Genomic DNA, 7,818 nt, shown 5'->3' on the forward strand with positions numbered 1-7,818 from the left:
TTAAAAAGCTGTTTGGGTCTCATGGAAATTTATTACTTTACATGGATTAATACTGAAGTGATTCTTTTAACATTATTTAAACACTAAGATATTCGTATTAAACATTTGCAAAGTACATATAGGAATTGTCCCAGTAACATTAGTACAAACATCATCTGCTGCAATCCAGCACAAAATATGTGGACATAACTATTAGGAACCATCTGGTGACCTGGCACTTGCTGGTACAGGAATGAAATTTTAATTAAGTTTTATTATCAGAAAGTGTAAGTGACAGCTCCCACTTGAAACCTCAGAGCCAGTAAACTGTCCACATAAAGAGAAGGATGTCACCCAGTTAATGGGTTGGATCACACTGCTTGATTACATACTTTGTAAGTAATGTGCTCCTTCCCTCTGTTCTTGGGCATAAATTGCTTGTGCAGTTGGAATTTTAAGAAGAACAACCATATGGAAGGTAAATTGGGAATCACACTGCAATTTACTGAGAACAAGGCAATACAATAGATGAATCACTCATTCCCCAGGTTTGGTGTGCCAGGATTGCATCTTGTGCAAGATAAAAGCCCAAAGGAAAGACTATTGTAACAATAAGACCATTCCAGCTACTACTGCACCTGCATTCAGGTTTACCTGGACCTGTGAAACAAAGCTCAGAAGTGTAAGAAAACTTCTCTCCTGCCCCAGCACTCACTATCATACCGTGATTCATTCAGGTGTTGGTCCTCAGGGTCCCAAAATAGCAGCCCATCAGCACCAGATGAACAAGCCCTAAATTTTCTGTCTTCTCTCAGCCATGGGTAACTATTACTGCTATCTTTAACATTTAGTATAGAACACTAAGGGTCTATCAAAAAAGAGTCACCTCATCCAAAAATGGTTCATATTTTCTATATTACAGTTGAGTTATAATTCTAGTTCCACTAAAGGCATTGGCTCTGCAGGTACTGACCCATGAAAGTTATAAAAGATCTCAATTTTGCAGGCAATAAACCAATTTGTGATTCAATCACAAGCACCCAGAGAAGGTCTGATCTGCTTCTACCATCTCCAGTTGTCTAAACCATAATCAGAATTTGCAAATAAGAAAATTCAATCCAGACTGTGACCCTTTGCACTTTGGGCTAATCCAAGAAAATTCCAGAGATCCACACTGCTGAAGAGTTGAAGTTTTATTCTTTGGAGAATTTCTCCAGTGCACTTCCCTAAATATGCAGATACACTTGACTTTGCAACATTAACCTTGAAGTGTCCATCAGCTCAAGAAGTAGAAGATTTCTATACATTCATTTTTAAAGCTTCAGCAATTCTCTTTTAGCAAAAGTGACTGCACAGACAGAAATCACTGCCATCCTCTGCACAACCAAACAATCACAGCCTTTAGATTAAGCTTAATTGCACAAATATAATATTGGTTAGTGTTTACATTTATGCTTTTGGGGAATTTTGTGTTAAATAATCTATTTTTCACTCATAAAATTATTTCTTTTAGGCCCCATGTTTAGTAAGGCAGCAAGCTTTGTACAAACAGAAACTACTGTCAATGTTGAAAAACCCTAACATAAATTGACTCTACTCCTAAATTCAAGCAAACATCAGTAGCATAATCCTTTTCTCAGAGTAAGCTCTGCTTGGAAACTAAATAGCCAAAGTGCTCCCAAGGGCAGCAATTAGTGTTTTAGCCGGTGGATTCATTTGAGGAGACTCGTAAATTTAATGAATTTCCCAGTAGTCAATCCATCACAGTCACTAATATGCTGGCAATCTTGCTACTGATAATGTTGCCAATACATTATAAGCCCTCATTTATTGCCTTAAATTTTAATTCAATGAATTCTGCATGTGAACTCTTCTCAGACGGCGATACTTTGTGCTAATGCAATCATAGATGGGCCATTTGGGAGCATAACAACACCGAACTCGGTATACTTGGCAGGACACCACTGGAAAGGCAAGACATTTCTCACCTGAGATTCTTTATCTCTTACCTCCCTGATACTTGTGCCTCTAAACTAAAATATGATTAGATCTACCCCTTCTGGGCTTTATTTTATGGATTAGAGGAAAGCACGGGGGAGAGGTCTGAGTGAAAACTCAGGCTCCGTATATATTCAGCCAGCTTTCAGACATGAATATGGAAGTGCTGAATTCAGCAGTGACATAGAACTATAGGCAATAGTGCTTGAAGAAATCAAGAATTCATCTAACCCATCCCCTTGCCCTAGGGCAAAAATCAGCTTGTAACTATATCAGTCCTGACAGATTTTTGTCTGGCTCTTTTTTAGAAAAAAAAAAAAGGAAAATCAGTAAGAGAGATTATGCATCTTCCCCAGGCAGCATGTTCCTGTGCTTAATTATCCTGAATGTTAAAAGGTTTTCTCAGTGTCCTCTGAAACAATTTAAGATCATAAATACAATTATTTTCCCTCTTATATGCCACAGACAAAGAGAGCAATTTTTTCCCTTCCTCTCCAAGAGCGCTTTCTGCGTACTTAGGACTTGTCTCTCTTATTGTTTTTTCTCTGGACCTAGCAACCACAGTTCTTTCAGCCTTCCCTCACAGGCAACTGGTTGTTCTTGTTGCTTTCCAATAAGCACCATATACATATTCCTTGGGATACAGTATCCTAAGCTATGCACTGAGGCTCCAGTGGAAGTTTCTTTAGGACCTCATAGGACCTCTCACATCTTTCAGTCTCCCTGTTTAGTATTACCTGCTAGAATAATAGCCATGCTCCCTCTTCTATCAATTCATTTCTAATGAAAAGATCAAGTGTGCCCACAGTCATAGTAGACCCTTACAATGCCTCACTACTGCTTACCACCATTTAATCAGTGACCTATGGAGAACTATGCACTAAGAACACAAAACCAGCCACATGAGAAATTTCACATCCACAGCATGTTTCCCCAGCTTATCTGCAGGAATGTGAGTGCATTCTAATGTCAGGGCTTGTGACATCTATTGATTCTCCCCAACAAAACAGCCTGTCAATATGGTCATAGAAAAAAATAGATCAATCTGATATAATTTCTTCTTGACAAATCCATGCTCACTATTATTCCTTTCCTTGTCAACTTTCAAGCACTAATACAATGTTTATGTTACAGAATTTTCCCTCGCGGATTTCAAAAGAGAAACAGGCAACATGCAGGTAATTGGTAGTAAGGACATACTGTCCAGAAAAACAAATTATCAGTAAGGGAACAAAACATACCTCAGTGGCTTATGTCTATAAGCAACCAAAACGCTAATAGAACTAAGTGCAGTTGAATGGAAAAAAACCCTTTAACCCAAAACCTTTAAGTGAGACTAAAGAAATCCTTTATGTTTCTTACTGATTTTTAGTCATTGTTAAAGTAGACTCACCAGAACACACAAAAACTTAATAATGATAATATTAAACCATAGCAGTATGATCAGACGTCTTCAAGTCCCTGAAAAACTTTGCTTTGACAGGATAACTTAACTGGTATCAAACTACACACTAACAAGACATGCAGCTCAAGAGGCTCTAAAGAGAAGTAAGTAAAGTTGCATTTCCACTAAATAGAAAAGGCATTTCCATGCAGATTGGAAATAACTTACAGTACAGATTTCTTACCTTTAGGAAGAAATTTCCTTCCAGGTGTAATCAGGAAGAGCATCAAGCACCAGCTCTTGCTGGCAACAGAGGAACTCAAATCAGAAAGGAATTCAAATGCTTATGGTGACATAGTACCTGGGCTATGTCAAAAATAAGAAACTAATCAGGTCCAGAGCATAGACCTGTCCCCTGGTACATGTGCAGCCATGCTGTTTAACGCTTGCTGCTCATCAGCTGGACTTTACTTGCACCCAACAGCTCTGTCCCAAATGTGCAGGCTTGGGCTGGGGGACAGCATGGGCTGAGGCCAGCTCCCAGGAAACAGACCACAGAAGACTGTCCCCGTCTAGAAGAAAAAGAATGTAAAGATGTTGAAATGATTGTAATTCTTCCACTTGACAATGGGCTGGAAGGTAAATACAGCCTGCTGTGTTTACTATTAGATATGTAGCCTTGGAGACCAGACTGGAAACAGAAAAGGCTTCCCAAAGTGATGTAAAGCACCCTACTGAGGATTTGGGACAAGCTCAGAGCATGTATCTACCCAGTCCCTCAGTGCCATCTCAATTTTTGGTTTAGGCTGGAAGTAGCTTGCTGTCTGCTCACCACATCAAAGGGCCAGGCTCGGTATCCAATGGTTTGCATTGTAGAAAGGGCAGGGAAAAGGACCCAAATCCTTACAGGCCTTGCCCACACATCCTAATGCATGCCTGTATACAGCAGCACACCTCCCTTTTTTTTCCATCCAAGAACTGCATTTTCCTGTTATGGCAGGTTCCAATCCACAATCTAAGAGAGATTGGTATAAACCTGTTTTCCCTATGGAAGGGCATAATCTCAAATTTATCTTTTCTCCCCAAAGGACAGGGCCACTCCAAATCTCAGCTTTCGTGATAGAGAGTCTTGAATGTAGCTGGAAGGGCAGACATTGCAGCTGTTCACATGAACTTCAAAAACAAAGCAGAAATGTTCATGCTTACAGATCCCACTGTCTCCACTCTTTACTTCTTTTGGATCTGAGACCTCCAGAATTCCTCTTCATTCAATCCAGTAGAACCAATTCAGTTAATCATTGAATTGAACCTCCCTCCACTATTTATTTTCATCTGTGTATCCCTTGATTGCCTTTTACCCTCTTAGCAACATTTGAGCATTCTTTTTTCAAAACTGTACAAGCTCTTTCACATCTGAACTCAGATTATATTTTCCCTAAATAAAAAGCTGCAACATCCTTCTTAAATTTTTAAAACTGTTTGGATTCAAGACACCACTATGTCACACACTTCATGCAAAAGATAGATAGCTTTACAGAACTTTTGAGTTTTACATTCATTCAGCTGGCATTTTCATGCCTAGAAAATAATTCTTAAAAAGAACATTTTCAATTTATTGTTATCTGAAAAATGACTATGTATTAAGCACCAGCGTGAATAAAGCTGAATGACAGCTCGATCATGGTTTATGTCTCAGCAAACACTGGTGTAATCTATAAAACTAAAATAAGATTCTTTAGAGTGCAAGAAGAGAGTATTTCAAGTTTGGGTTTTTTAATAAATGAACACTCAAACAATAATACTGTTAAGAAAAGCATATGGCAAACAACAGATGGACTGACATTTGCATTTCAGTAAAGAAAGAGAGCTTTAAAAGTTAGGAACTTTAAAACCAGCAGCAGAATTTGCAAAGCTAGAACAAAGCTACAGCATGCCTTCCTTCATTGCTTATGCATGACTCTAGTTTTAGTGGGCTTAATAAATCATTCTGAGCCTTGTATTCATAGTGATTTTTTTAAAATATCTGTCAAATAGATACTTAACTTCTGTATTTAGAATTAATTTTGCTTTAAACATCCAAAATGTATCCTTTAAATACACACTTAAACATGTAATGATTGGAATAGGAACTGCGATTTTTAACTTTAAATTTGCCCCACAACAATTTCAGCCTGTTCCAACTCCACAAGGCAAAAAGCACCACCTGTAAATGCAGTTTGCATTTTGTGATTCAGTTTGAGTTTACTGTTCATGGATAATCCTTAGATCTGATACAAGAGCTTCTTATGTTTTTTCTTAATACTTTCCCTATAGAAAGCTATTCCATAGTGAGTGGGTTAACACAGAATACATTTGTGTGATATGCTCTTTTTTCTATGGCACATCATAAGAAATTAACTTTTGACTCTAAACTTTGTTTCTGTTCTCAAAAGAGTAAAGTACAATGAGCCAAATCTGAAGCAGATTTGCTCAGATGGTTTGGGATTTCAGTAACTATTGCCTTAAGCATGGATATAGAGCTTATAATACAGTTCCTATTAAATTATTCAGGCTTGAATCTACTATAGGAAAAGTGAATTTTGACTTGTAAACAAAAGAAAAAAATTCTTTACTAAGTCAGATTTCTCCATCTCTTGGACTGGAGGCTTCTTGGCAACAACAAGAGCTTTGCCTTCTGTGTTACTCTCCCTTAGGCAAAAAGAGACGGGTTGCCTGCTTTTACAGAGTGGAGATACATTCATTTGATGTCGACTGTTAGCTGGAATCTATCAGATTTAACAACAGAAGCAACTTTGAATTCCAGGAGCAAGTCTGTCCTTAGTGCAAGCAAGAAGGTGGGGAGATGCAGATTGGCAACAATATGGAGAATCTGCCATCTCACTAATGTGTTTAATAGGCATATTTTTTGAGTTAGCTATTCCTAGATTAATTTCCTTTGGATGCACCAGATTTAAAGGTGTTAGCCCTCAGAGTATACAAATTCAAGAGTAAGAAACTGTAAATTATGGAACAGATTTCCCTTCAGCAGAGGACAAACTGGAGAAGTTATCACAGAGCCAGAGCACAATTTAGCCTGTCTTTCAAAACTGCAAAGACCTATCCACGGGGAACTTGCCACTTAGTCAAATAATGATAAGCCAAGTTTTAGAAGCTGTTTTAGCTAGGACTATATAAAGTAGGCTGTACTGGGTATAACTAAAGGTCCAGTAAAAACTCTGAGAAAAGGTCACATGTCCAATAGCTCTTCCTCAGTGTACTTGCAGCCTTTGCTGGATGCAGTGGCCCAGTGACGCAACCTTGGCAACATGTTGATGATCCCTGCAGAGCTAAAGTAATCATTTCAGCCAGCTGCACCCCAGACACCCTTGCTCCATCCTTTTATCCTGTGGGAAAGAACTCATGGGATTCTCTCAGATCCTTCTGACTGTCTTTATTTTTGAAGGGCCTGTGGTGGAAACACAGCCCTTCTTGCAAGAGAGATGGCAAAAGCAAAGGATAATTAACAACACACACTTTAGTTTTACTTTTGGAAAAGAAATCAGATCAGGCTAACTACATTTGAGGCACTGGAGATATTTTCAGGCTGACCTGATGGTTGAGATATCCCAGATAAACTAAGAGGGATTGTAACTTTAAATTAGGTTCCTTTAAATTATAGTCATTGTTCCCAGCAATTGACACAAACCATTACTCAGTCTTTATTTCCAGCACTACTGTGGTGAACTTTGGGTCTTGAGATGAATGTTGGATTAACACAAAGATATTGGGAGCCTGTGAGTAGCATCCTTTTCTGCTTTCTGGGCTAATCAAGAATGGCACTCTGTCCATCTTTTGGGTGCCAAAAGCATTGGGTACTCAGTTAATGTTATTCTTCTGAATGACTGATTCTGTTCCTAAGTCCCTACACTGGCAATGGCAATGATCTACAAGCCAAAGGAAAAGTTGCTTCTCCACAAGCTCAGTTGAACATGCTCTCTTTAAAGCAAGAGGGGCTCATTTATATGGATGAGCCGAGCAAATGAAGAGATGGAGTTACTGACAGAGTGCTGGAAGAGCTCTGCTTTTGCAATGGCTGCTGGCAACATGAAGGCTCAGTGATCATACACCTCCATCCCTACCTTCCCACAATGCCCTAACCTATTATTAAGTTGTGAAAGGCTATGAAACACTGCAAAACTACCTGAAGGGGAAAAGAGATGACTAGTCCTTTAAAATCTTCTGTAGTTTAGCACTGGTTCTAAACCATTCTAGGCAGAATATATCGTTTCGGCCAGTCTCTTTTAGTCCCCTGAGAGTCCCTTTCTATAAAAAGACATTTATTTTTCCCTCAGATATCTCTGAGTTCAGAAACAATGCAAGTTATTAATCACTGTCAAGTTTTGAAATTCTTTGTCTTCACAATAGATTTTTGAATTATAAATATTAATTTATTGATCTAGAAAATCTGACTTTTTGCA

This window comes from Passer montanus, unplaced genomic scaffold, assembly GCF_014805655.1.
Source record: "Passer montanus isolate IOZ18808 unplaced genomic scaffold, ASM1480565v1 scaffold2, whole genome shotgun sequence".
In the NCBI taxonomy this organism is placed as follows: domain Eukaryota; kingdom Metazoa; phylum Chordata; class Aves; order Passeriformes; family Passeridae; genus Passer; species Passer montanus.